General features: G+C 40.1%; 1 protein-coding gene across 1 annotated transcript in view; it reads right to left on the bottom strand.

Annotated features, from left to right (window-relative positions):
* The window catches only part of lrfn2b (leucine rich repeat and fibronectin type III domain containing 2b), a 75,675-nt gene that overhangs the window by 17,068 nt on the left and 44,609 nt on the right, over positions 1 to 13,998 (bottom strand). Inside the window, exon 2 of the mRNA XM_089118276.1 lies at positions 9,964 to 10,042. The gene's annotated coding sequence lies outside the window, so the exon portion shown is untranslated. The remainder of the gene's footprint in view (positions 1 to 9,963; positions 10,043 to 13,998) is intronic.

Below are 13,998 nucleotides of genomic sequence, written 5' to 3'. Positions count from 1 at the left end.
TATGACAGATGTTAGGAAGCAACAGAGGCCTTGTTCATATGCAGCAACTTTCAAGAATCACTGAATATTGATCAGCTGTACAGATGGTCTCCACACATATTAAGTGCTTATGCATAATCTCGATTTCATATATATATATATACTTATATATAACCCTCTTTTTGATCAGGATCCATTGAATATTAAAGGGGTCATATAATGCCATTTTCAAGTTAATTTGATTCTCAGCCAAACTCAGAAACTCAGCCACTGTGTCTTCAGTGGTTTGGATTGAGGAACATCACAATGACTGTGTTTGTTATTGCACCCAAGAACAGAACACCACAATCGCTTAGACACCATTCTGCTCCAGCGTCTCAACAATGGCGGACTATGATGACAGCTCGCTCAGGGCGGGTCTGTGTTGAAACACTGCTGTCAATCAACAATCGTGGGAGGGGCGTCCGTTTTATTGACAAAACAGTCCAGAGCTCTGAGAGATGTGTCTGGGACAGCACAGGGTACAGCTCTATGGTTTCAACAGCAAGTCAGTGTAATTTAGAGCCCGACCGATAAAGGATTTTGAGGTCCGATACGATACAAATATTTATTGGTTTTAAAATCCGATATATCGGCCGATATTTTTTCTATTATTATTTCAGAAACGCACAACAAATTGTAAAACATACATTTTCAATATAACAGGCCAAGGAGAGATGATACGTCTCATTGCTATAACTGTCACGCGCTATTAAAGAAATACTTCAGTCACATTGTAAAAAGTTAAAAGGACTACACTGTAATAACATAATGTAACTATTACTAGCAAATTCCGCTTCATTCTCGGCTTATTTAACAGCAGCAACTGGGCATGATAGTCACAAATTTTGTTAAAATATTCATTATCAAAATATGATACAAAATATTAATTTATCGGCCATTATAACTGCCGATACCGATAATTTGGAAAATGCCTAATATCGGCCGATAATATCGGCCTGTCGATATATCGGTCTGGCTCTAGTGTAATTACAACTTGATTGTCATGAAATTCAATTTAAATGAGAGCCACATTTGCATCTAAATAATGATTAATCTATACAGAACCAAAGGCCAAAGTGCATCATCTTGAGTACACTGAAAAGTTTGCATCAAATGTTTGTCACTTGGTGTAGATCATGCAGATATCTTCGTTTGAACAATGAACTTCACTTTCTGTATTGTGTGTTGCTTCAAAAAGCCTATATAGTGCATTTTCAGAGTTTTCTGCTGAGTTGCACACATTGATCTGCAAAAATCGGGTTTTAGTTTTGGTGCCACAGCTGGGGCTGCTCACGCATGCAGTGTGAACACAGAAACCTGTGGTCGTGGCAGACACAGTATGTGTGAAGCGTCTGAACAAATATTTGCATCTAGAAACTGATTTCTCCCTCAGGGTAACATCAACTACACGGTATATTTGTTGCTAAAACAAACAAACAAACAAACCGAAATACTGGAATGGAGTGCCTGAGCAAGAGATGGGCTCTGAGTCCACACTTTTGTGACATAATGCAGCTTTTTACCTCTGTGGCCAGCGCTCCAACATATGGTCCACTGTAAGTACACAAGCCCGCAAATTCACATGAAATGTGCCATATGGAATAGGGCTATTGTATGTTCCTTTAGCCCTCACCACTCCATCAGAGGAACATGAGCCAACACACCCACACTGCAGAATAAATCAGCCAGGGCCTCATGGTTCTGACAGGTAAAGTACTTTAGTCAGCCGACGAGTGAAGCTTCAGAGAGTCATCTTAACTCTTCAATGTTGTGTGTTCAGAGTATGTCACATTTAACAACCATTTAAATAAGCTTCTAATACAGTCAAACTGTATTTTTTATAATTTTTATTTGCAACAAAAATAAACAGGCGTACTTGCGGAGCCTTACTTACCCAGATAGCAAACTGACATTGAATCAACGTGGAAACATGACATCGAAACAACGTTGATCTGACATAGTTTTGCTCATCGAATTAACGTTGAACCAACGTCAGATGCGTCATTCTTTCAAAACTAACGGAAAATCAACTTGAAATCAACGCGTTGTTTCAACGTTATGAAAGCAAACCAATTTTCGATTTTCATTTAGCTTTGAAGAATGCCGCGTCTGACGTTGGTTCAACGTTAATTCGATGAGCAAAATCAACGTTGTTTCAATGTCATGAGAGACGTCGTTTCCACGTTGATTCAATGTCAGTTTGCTATCTGGGTATGCACGCGATTGTTTCTCGTGAGCATGTGAAAGTCTGTATATATTTGCAAAGGTCCCTTTAGGGGCTTAGTACGTAATAGTGAAAGATGGTATGGTAAGAAAACCTGAAATACTTAGTTCAATCAAATATTTTAATTCTGTCATCACTAGGGTTGGGTATCGAGAATCGAGTATCGATTGGAATCGTGACTAACTTTTCGTTTTTCCCGGAATCGTTCAAAAGTTAAAATTTCGATTCCTAGTTTCGATATTCACAGTCCGCCCGAGCGGAAGAAGAAACCGCTGAACAACACCAACGAAGAAGCGTCTACCGGAAGTGTTGGCATAACCACGCGAGTCGAACATGAGTAGCTGACGTCGGCGGTCCAAAGTGTGGCTTCACTTTTCTAAAAATAACGAAATCTCGGCAAAATGCAAAATTTGTGACAAAAGGAGTATTTGTGACAGAAGGAGTATTTCCTTCAGAAAGGCCGTTGGTTAGCAAGGTTAGCTAAACTTTTTTGACCCTGCCTCTTAAAAGAATCAGAATCGAGAATCGTTAGGAACCGGAATCGAAACAAGGAATCGGAATCAGAATCGTTCAAATTCAAACGATACCCAACCCTAATCATCACTCACCCTCATGTCGTACCGTAGCGTAAGACTTTTGTTGATCTTCAGAAAAACAAATGAAGATATTTTTAAAGAAATCTGATAGATTTGTCCCTCTATTAACAGTCCACACAACTACCACTTTGACACTACAAAAAGTTGATTAAGAGATCGTAAAACTAATACATATTGCAGATGTCGGTTGTGGTAAACAGAAGCTCAAGCACGTTTGAGTTTCAGCAGGAACCAATGAGGTTTGTTCTCGAGAGTGAAGCTGGTACGGTTGAGCTTCTTTGCTTATCAATGTGTCTGTGTTGAAGTGCTTCATACACTCGTGAGGCTGTAGGGTTGGGAGGTCATGAGTATCTGCCTCTGCTAGGACCGTGACATTGATGGGTGGCTCTGGGGAACCAGTGTGAATCTATCTAACATTATCATTACGGGTTTTTACTTCACTTCAGGCTTATGACACATTGTATTCCCCAGCAAGCTCATTAACATGCTTGGCTTTAGGTGAGACATTTGTCCATGCACAGGCCTCATCACCTTCAGACCATGACAGAGAGTCACTGAGGATCTTCCCTAATTAAAGTCTGAAAACAGAGGATGTTAGTCAGTTAATGGGCTGGTCCTAATCGCGGTCAATAGTGCAAACTGCACAACAAATTACTTGCATGCTTAGCAAAAGGAGGAAGATAAAATAGAAGAAAAACAGACCATGACCATGGCCAACAATTAATTGCTATAGAAATAACTGTGAATAATGCTTGAATTGTCTGTTTTGTTCATGTGACATGCAAGACGAGTTTAATACACACAGCCCTTAATGCATTCTTGAGCATCAGTGGATGTTCCAGCTACTGTAATAGTGTGTTTGAGCACCTCAACTGTCTTCAGTGTGAGAAGATGAAATAAATGCTGGGAAACGAATGAATGTCCAGGAGCCGGATGAACAGCAGACCGTTGACCTGCTCAGGTCACACGAGGGACTCGCGAACAACCATCACGAAACATGGAAACAGTCGGAACAACAGATTCAAGGGTGTGTAAACTTTTTATAAGGTCAGTTATTATTTTGTCTTGTGATCTATATGTATAAATATGTTAGCTTATTCAGAAAATTATGTGCAGTTTTCACGATCCCTCTTTTTTTTTGCTAAAATTATTAACATTGTTGCAGGTTGTGCAAGGATTATCCCTTAAAGCACAGTGTAAGTTGCTTTAGATGAAAGTGTCTGCCAAATAAATGAGTTCAGTAGGCGTGTGGGTCATATTAAGTCCTCAGTGTGGGTGAAACTGAGTTTCACCTCAGTTTCCTCAGTTTCTTTCTGAAATACTAACAAAATTCTAATTATATTCAAATACTAAAGGAAAATTTTTTTTTTAAAAAGTGCTGTATTGTCTCCTACGCCCACAAGAGGACGCAAGTGAGCGCAAAAAGCAAATGTAAACCAAATCAAGCATCGCATCTTTTATTGACTTTCACTTTATGAAGTGCATTGACTTTTGAAACAATTGTTCTTAAATGAAAATATATTTGCAGATTACACGGTATCACAAAAAACATACGCAGTAGAACAAAAAAACATAAAAAATTAAGAATTAAGCGTTAAAAAAAAAACGAATGATCTGCATGTAAGTGTAAACTTTATTTTTTTTTGCTCAAATGATTTTATTAGGAATAGTTTTGACTAATGTGCTGATTAGGTGATTGTGCTTGCCCCAGGGTATCAATCAAAACACCTCACAGGATTCAGAATCTTCTCATTTTTACATGGTATTAATCATTCACTTTAAAAAAAGCACACTATTTTTACGACTAAAATAACAGTCGAGGGTGAACGAGTTCCCAAAAATTAAAATGGAAAAAACAGAATTCGGAAAAAAATAAGACGGATTTCAGAGGGCCCTATAAATGTCCTTCATGTGCATGCAAGGAAAATGAGGTAACAATAGTGCATAAATGTGTGTTTGTGCATCAGCGACCTGAGAAAACACACTTCAACAGACGTGTAATGAACTCCAAATAGCACTCACTACATCTACATACTGTTGGTCAAAACACCAGACGCTCTTGATCTGAGCGAGTGCTTTCTGTTGACAGTGTTTCAGCTGATAAAACACACACACACACACGCTCAGCTCTGACCGTTGTGCAGGTTTGGTCAAGAGTGTCGTTGCAGGATTTCTGAGAGGGTTCGTCAGCAGGAAGAGCCTTTTCATGCCATTCTCCACATTACCAACACTACCCAGCACCATATACTGAGACAGTTACATCATCATGTCTCTCGCCGCTCGACACACCAACAATCCTAATGTGCAGGGGTTTTAAATTCAAAGAAATATGACAGGCCTACAGTGCTTTCACGTCTGCCTCCAGGAACATGTTACCACGGTCATCTAAAGTTTCCTGCAATATCACCACAATTTTGGAGAGAAAAGGTCTGTGAAATCCTGATGGGACTGTCATCTGTTAGCAGTCGTTACTGTTTGCCAGGCAACAATCAGAAAGCATGTGACACTTCTCTCTCTCTCTCTCGCTACCTTCTTCACTTTCAGTGAAATAACCCTTTCATGAGGCCACACACAGAAACCTTGACTAACATGATAAATAGGGATTATAAACTCCCAGAGTGTAGGATAAGCCCCTTTAAACTCTATCTCTTCAGAACAACGTCTCCACCAGCGCACGGTCTGAAATCCCATACAGCACCTTTCATGTCCGGGAAGCAGAAAGGCCCGTCCCACTTCAGCGAGCAGCTTTAGAGCCCAGCAGGATCTCACAGGGCTTGGGGAAACACACCAATATTCATTACGTAATGTAATTAGTGTCAGTGACAGTAACAGCACAATTACTGAATCCACACTACAAAGTATAAGCATCACTGAATCATTATTAGTATTATGATCAGTCACAGACCGCATGTCACACTCAACACAAGAACAAAACCTGCAGATCTCTCATACAGAGGAACAGGATTGAGTAGCATTATTCAGTTATTAGAATATGATTTTTTGTTTGCTCCCTTGGACCAATCACAGCAGACTGGGCTTTGAAAGAGTGTAAATGGGTGAAAAGAGTGTAAATTTAATGTAAATTTATTCTGGCAGACCCCAAAATTGAAATGGTAAACTTGAAAAAAAGCATAATGTTGTCACTTTAAGGGAGATTCGAGTGTTTCAGACAGTGTCACAATGAAAATAGAAAATAATAATTTGTGCATTAATGACTGTGTTTTTGTGCATAAATTAACTTAATTGACATAGGTGACCTTTAACTCACAATAAAAACAAAGTGTTGTGCTTTTTTTTTCAAATAAAGAAAAATAAACATAATGCAAATTTTGCCTTCTCTCTGTCAGTGAAGTTCATTCTGAAATGTGTCTGAAAAATGAACTGTAACTCAGTAAAGACTAGTCACAGAGACACGAAAGAGTTCTCTCTATGAAGCTGAAATTCTTTTCTTTTAAATGAAGTAATTTATATAAAAAACAAATATTCTCAGTTGATGTAAACTGTAAGAAAAGAGAGAGAAGTCAGTCTTTTTCCTTTCACCTAATTATAGTGTAATGTGACCCCACCCACTGAGAGCGCGCTCTATTCAAACGCTAATGTTGAGGCAAGCCATGAAAACGCCCACATCAGCTGGATAAAACATCCGTCTTGCTGCGCAGTGAGGAATAATACTATCGTAATAATCCTGGAAAAGTTACATAAGAAGTGCTGGTAGTTTTATTTCGAGGAGCACAGATTCAGCTGAAGAACACATCCAAACTATATTGCTATAGCCTACTGAGATTTGTTCTAATCGCAATATACAATAGTGTCTGTAATGACAACATTTCGTTGACTAGTTTTGGATAGAATATAAAGTTTTTACTCTTCAATAGACATCAAATAAGCTTCTGCTCGTAGGTTAAATATATAGTATGTTTTGTCAAAAATAAACTAATCAACTGTTATTGTGTTTGTTCCAATGCAAGCTAGGCTATATCAAAATAATGAATCCTTAACTTTGAAATATGTATGATAAAATGTATTGGCCTACTTTAAAAAAAATCAGAGATTTATCGAAAAAGACAATTTTCTCTAATTTTGAGCCAATTCAGAATGGCCCATATAACCTATTTGACCAGGATTTGTTTCCAGGTATGACTAAACATGTGCTTTTGACTTTCATTTATATACACATATTCGCAAATTGCCTTTACAAACATACAAAAATACAAACAAAAAACAAACAAAAAAATGTTTTGCACAATTTAAAACAATCTATTGTTTTATGTGAATGATTAGGCAGGATGATTTTCAAATCATTTTGAAGAAAAAATCTAGGTTACATCCATTACCCAAAAGTAATGTAGTAGTTATACACATAGTTTTTACATCTTGGCCAGGGGACTACAGATGAAAAATAGCCTTTTGGCTAATTCTGGCTTTTTTAACCATGTTTGTTCATGTGTTTTGTGAAATTGCACTGTCCCCTTTTAAATAAACCAATAAATCAAATCAAATCAGTTAGTATGTGTTTTGAGGCCTTATTTCAGAAACTTTAATTTTTAGTTTTTTCAATCACCATGCATTAACAATATTCTCTCAAAAATACAACCATGTACATACATGTTGCTCACATATTCTGGTAGCCACGTTTGTGTCAAAAAATAGTGTAATTTCAACTGTGCCAATAATATGTTTATAAGCAGCTGAAAAAACTACATGTCAGAACATCGCAAGGACCCTAAAAACACCTTAGACCCCAGAGGGTTAACGAAGGTTCAAACAACATAAAAAGGCAGGCTATGAGCCGAGTATCACCAGGAGAGAAGAGAAAACAGAGCAGCTGCTCTTGAGTTTGTGCTTCCACCTCCAGAAAGCTGAACAGGCGTAGGCAGAGCAAACAAAGCACCGCGGAAGAGTGTTAATGAACTATCAATAGACTGACAAACATGTGCTCCATTATCATGAGCAGAGCCGTTGCTAAGAGGAGAATATATTCTCAGTGGCCTCGCTTTACTCTAATATTAGATCATTTCTGTGTGCTGAGCTCCTCTTAAAGGGAACAAACCCTCAACACTGGATTACTCATTAAACCATCATCAAACCCTCAACACTAGATTACTCATCAAACCCTCAACACTAAATTACTCATCACACCCTCAACACTAGATTACTCATCAAACCTTCAACACTAGATTACTCATCACACCCTCAACACTAGATTACTCATCAAACCTTCAACACTAGATTACTCATTAAACCCTCAACACTAGATTATTCATTAATCCCTCAATGCTGGATTACTCATCAAACCCTCAACACTAGATTACTCATTAATCCCTCAATGCTGGATTATTTATCAAACACTACATTTAAGAGTTTGAAATAAGAGTTTGATGTACAACATGAGACCTGGAGACCTCTGTCCATTAGTGTTCCCATTCATCACAGGGAAAAGGAAATAGAGGCTAAAATATGTACTAAAGATGTACTATGTATATTGCTTCCAGTATATTGTTGAGTTTTGAAAGCTTTTCCTCCTGAACAGCACGACCCTGATCAGACTAATCCCTAGAGTACGTGATAAATCTGCATTGTAAATGAGTTGAATCAGTGCATGAATATTTCACATCCACACAGAGAGAGAGATGCTTTCATAGCGGACGCCTTTTTGGACACAGAGGTCAGAAAGGAAACTAATCCACTTCAATCCGTCTCGTTCTGGACGTCACACTAAAAGCTCCTCTTCTGAAAGCAGAATCAATTGGCAATTTCTCTAAGAAAGACGCGACAGCACTTTAATACTGAACGGATCAGTTCTGCATCCCGCTGATGAAATTTCCCAGAGGATCAAAGTGAGAGAAGCCAAAGATGGCCGTCCAGAGCTGACCATAAATGGTCTTCTGAGAGGAGTGAGGAGCCGCTCCGCTCATCCCTCTCGATTGGACTGAAGCGATCCGTACTGATGCCGTCTGAGGTTGAACTGTGGTCACTGCAGGATCAGCTCTGCCATCATAATCTATTATCACTTACAGTCACACTGAGAGATTAAAACAGCGAGGTACTCGCATGCCTCCGACAGGGCAGATAATCCTGCTGGGAAACACTTCCCAAACAAAGCTGCCGCTCTAAAAATAACACTGCTCCTGACAGGAGTCCTGCGGTAAGCAGTTTCCCTCCAGAACAAGCCTCAGATAAACTCTCGGCTGCTATTGCTTTTTCATGTAAAGTCCAACACTAGAGGAGACCCAAAAGAAAGATTATTTAGTGGGATCAATCTTGTTCCTCCAGCTCAAACAACACCCATGATTATAGAAGAAAAACACAAACACAAGCTGCACACAAACGTTGATGATCATGATTTCATTTACAAAGATCATAATATTTTCATATTCCATTCATCCCTGGTGTGCAGATATAAATCCTGCATTCAAAGACTCAAAAGCAATCAGAATAAAAGTGCAGTTTTTATGTGATTTATTAGGCATTTGAGAGAGCTGGCCTGAAGCAGAGATTCACAGCTGAATGACTGTGTGAAATATAGCAGCAGTTGTGGAAGTTTCAGGATCAGTGGCTGCTAAGAGGGAATGACTGACATATTCTACTCATTTTTCAGTGCATGAGGTGTAACGATACCCTCATCTCACCACTCGATACATACTGTATCTCGATATTGAACTCACAATACAAGATTATTATACTCCAGGACATATGATAAAAGGTAAAAAAAAAATTGCTAAATTTAGTATTACATTATGGGTGTAAATGAATAGGCTTGGACTCGGTGCTGGAAACCCAAAGCACAGGACAATAGAGACACCAGAATAACAATATTCACGATTCTGAAGCTGAAAATACAGAATTATTTTAGACAAACATGCTGTCACTGACTAGATATACTTAAATCATGTCGGCCATCACACATTTGGCATTATCAGGACCCACAAATATTCCCCCATTGCATTATTATACGTTATATTCAACATTAATGTAGTACTGACACTTCACTTTACACTTTATTAATGTAGTACTGAAACTGTAAACTCGAATTTTTTCCTCACAGTAATTTTTATTTTGGGTGAACTATCCACGATAGTTTGTATTGTGATATATATTGTTCCACCCGAGAGACGTTGTTACCTGTATGGAGCCGCTGCTCAGACATAGTCCGTCCGTCTCAGGATCCTCCCGTCTCCAGCTGAAGGGGATGATGACACACCTGAGGAGAGGAGAGCGTCAGGTGAGCGTTCTCATGTTCTCTCATGTGTAGGACCAACACACTCACTGACTCTTCACATGACTACAGCTTTGTGTCTATGTGTGGCCATCGTGTGCCAAATCATTACATTAGTAGCAGACAGGCACAGTGCATAAAGCTCAGAGGGCAGGATTAAGTGCATTCATTTTAAAGGCCCTCTGCAATGTTTTAGCTTTTAGTATGAATATGTTGGCCTTAAGGTTATGAATAAGCTGGTTTGCCTCAAAACAATGACACAATTCGCATTTAGGAGATATAAGCGTTCAAAGCGTACATTTCTCTCTCTCATGGATCACACATTTTTATGACATGGACTTCAGCTTCTCATCACATCTTCTGCCCAATCAAATGTTCTCTAGAATCTAAAGCTCCGCCCTCTGCTGTAAACACCACCTGACCAAAGCGAGCGTTGACAATATGGGTTGGAGATGTGTGTTCAGTTGCTCAAACTCTCCAGTTTTATTCCGGTTTCCAACTGTACGTTGGTTAAGAATGAAATAACTAGAGTTTATTCACATCTCTACTGTCGAATCCAGTATATCATCAGCGCTCGGATTCGCTTCCATGGTGCTGTCAGTCTGTGAGGGAAACTAAATGCTATTGGCTATTTGAAAGGGGGAGGGGCCATTCAATATGTCCAGCCTCTGCCTTAGCTTCCTGTTTCAGTGGAAATGACGTCAATGCATCGAACAAAGCTGCGTTCTTCAGTGGGCCTTTAAAGAAACTTTTTATACAATTAATGTATTTAATTATTGGAAGAATATTTAATACTTTTACAACCTCAAAGAGACACTCAAGCCTGCTGATGTTATTCAGACTGATGCTGGTCATTTGATCAAACCTCAGGACTGGACGTCATCCTCATCTCTAATACCTCAGTCCTCACCGAATGCTGCAGGCCTGGGGACGTGTGTGTGTGTGTGCTGCAATGGGTTCTGGGAAGCAGCGGCGTTGGGTCGGATGGGACTGAATGTGAGTGTGGAGCAGTGAAAGATGAAGATGACTGGCAATAATGATGAGGGAGATGAGCAGTGAGTGTCTGTGGCCTGAGGCCGGACAGAGTCTGTAAATCCCTGCGCTTTGATGAAGCCAAACCTGTTCTGAGCTCACATTAAACCTCACGTCCACCCGCGGACGCAGCGTTCACAGTTCTGGTGATCGAGACATAAAAATGTGGGGGAAACAGGGCTACTGCTTTTACGTCCCCACCAATGTCAAGTATTGATATTTAAACGCATGTTAAGGTGTACTTCTTGACCTGTTGAGGACAGAGTATCCAGCTCCACTTAAACAGGGGTGTAAATAAGCCTTTAAGACCTGCCTGGCACTCTCTTGAACCCAACACCAAAGTGACTTAACCTGCAGTTCCTCCACTGGCCACTAGAGGCGCTGCAGAGGAGACACATGCCCAACTGTACAGCCGAAAGGAACATGTTTACAGTCTGGTACTAAAAGTGGTTTTGGTCTATGTAGCTAATTCTGCCCTTCATGACGACTGTGAGGGGGGGATTATTTTATAACTTATCTGTTTAAATTATATTAACCCTTAAAGTTCTGGATAATTAAGGGCGTGGCCACTTGAGTGACCACTGCTAGCCATTTGCCTGCTGTGTGTTAGCGTCACGTCACCTCAGCTAAACCGCCTCGCTGCACATTACCGTCTATCCGGGAGTGACGTGCGGCCAAGATGCCGACGGCCAGCTCCGCCCACTTTAGGCTAAACACTACGAGTGACGTCACACACACTCCGTCCATATTTATTTGCAATCTCTGGTACAGATCTGCTGTTTCCCAGATGATGTACAGGTTCTGGATCCGGATGAAGCAGAGAGAGATTCAGACGGTGTGTATTATGAGGGGGATTTGCTGTGATTAATGCTGAGCACACAGGGGTTCATTGTTCTAGAATCCATTTGATTTGAGGGATTTCCATGTGTAAACAGGGTTTAGCGGCACCAGGTGCATCCAAGGGGGAGATACAAGCTTCTTATGCTGGTCCTGTCCTCGGAGACACGGACTGCTGATCATGTTTAATGCATGTTTACTGGGGTCAGTCGCCACACACACCTGAACAATAGCTCTGTATATCCTCTTCTGTAAGAGGAGAAAGGAGACACTGGCTAAACCTTTCAGGGGATTATTATTATAGTATGCGTTCATCAGGAACCGGAAACTAAGCAGTTTCTGTGGCACTTTCAGATGTTCCTACCATCATCATGATCCCAGAGAACAATGCTGCCGAACTGATCATAATAAAATACATTTCTCAATCCCTGCATATGAACTGAGACGCAAACAAGATGCAGAATTGATGCACAGAAATGCATCTGTGTCATGTTTCCGCATGAAAGACTCATATTACGATCATACACACGACATATGGAGGATTTCTAGAAACACTGCTCATTAAAATCATGTTCTTTTTCAAATAACACTGAATTCATTGAATTATTTATTAAATTACTTTCCTTTTAAGGGTCGTGGTGGGAGAACAGTGAGGTGAGGTGACAGCCTGAGGAGTTTCACTGGAGAATTACTAATGTTGTGAACTACAAATACTTTCAGGTCCTGCCATGAAACTGTATAAGTGAACTGTGAAGCTACTTATGAACCTTTGGGGTCAACAACACCTAGTGGTCAAAACACAAATAAGTTTATAGTTTTTGTCAAATTTTGTGATGATGACCATAAATATCAGCTACAGAATCCAATGATACATACTCCTACTTTCCAACTCCTAGAACGGTTTGTCCAATCTTCTCCAAATCTCACACAGATCATCAGATCAGATTATTCCAGAACACGGTTTTAAAATGTTTTCTCATGTCAAACTCATGTCCTCCATGCTGTGACGTCCTCCTCTCTAGCCCCTTTTCCACCGAAGCATTTTGAGAGCCGGTTCGGAGCCGCTGCCTGCGCACGAACCAGTTCTTTGTGTTTCGACAGCCAAAGAACCGGTTCATGGCCTGGAAAACTGGTTCCAAAGCGGCACCAACTCTTTGCTGGACTAGAACCGTTCTTTTACCACGTCATGCTTACGTCGGGGGCTTGGCCGGGTTTAGATGTGCTCTAAACATCTTTTCTGACCATCGCAAAGCCAGCAGAAACATTTGCAGAAACACGATGGAGTCCGCCTTTGTAATTGTTATGCTTGAAGTTAATGCAAGCGTTTCTATTTTTGTAATTTTTTATTGAAGACTTTATAAGCAAACAAGAAAAGTCACAATATAGAACAAATAAATGGAAAGAAAAAAAGACAATTACAGGGGTACATAACTAATCAGAAAAGATTACATATCAAACGAAAAGATTAAAAGACTTACACATTTCAATTGTTTTTAAAACTTTCTTGCTATGCGAGTTAGAGATAATCCCAAAGTAATGCTGTATTTGCAAGCGTTTCCAGCTAAGACGTATGGCGACGTGCACAATGACGTAACGACGTCGTTCCCTGGGCGCTCTAGTCAGGGGAAAAACAAACAGGTTCTGAAGCGGTTCGCAAGTTGAACCAACTCCGGACCAACTTTGAACCAGCACCAGTTCCGAACCAGTTCTTTTTTTGGTGGAAAAAGGGTGTCTGAGCTCCTCACCTTAGCTCTGTTGTGCTGGTCCCAGTAACTGCAAATATAAATGTTGTTAGCCATCACTGCAGACCCGTTATTTCTCAAACATACACCCTCAACGTCACAGGCTCATCTTCTGTTCAGTCAGTGGTACTGGCGCTCCTAAGAGCAATGACCTCACATGAGACGAGCCTGGAAGTGGAAAATCTGTGGCGATTTGCCTCAGCACAAGCAGATTAGGCCGCATTAAAGCAACGCTTCACTCAAAAACGAAAATCTGTCATTATTTACTGCTTTAGCGCTTTCCATGTCGTCTGAGGACGTGTGATTACTTGTGGAAACCAAATGAAACAT

The sequence above is a fragment of the Pimephales promelas genome, chromosome 13, assembly GCF_988280905.1.
Source record: "Pimephales promelas chromosome 13, fPimPro1.hap1.1, whole genome shotgun sequence".
NCBI classification, from domain to species: Eukaryota; Metazoa; Chordata; class Actinopteri; order Cypriniformes; family Leuciscidae; genus Pimephales; species Pimephales promelas.
Note: the sequence above shows the minus strand (reverse complement) of the source record. Positions and strands in the feature narration are given on the sequence as shown.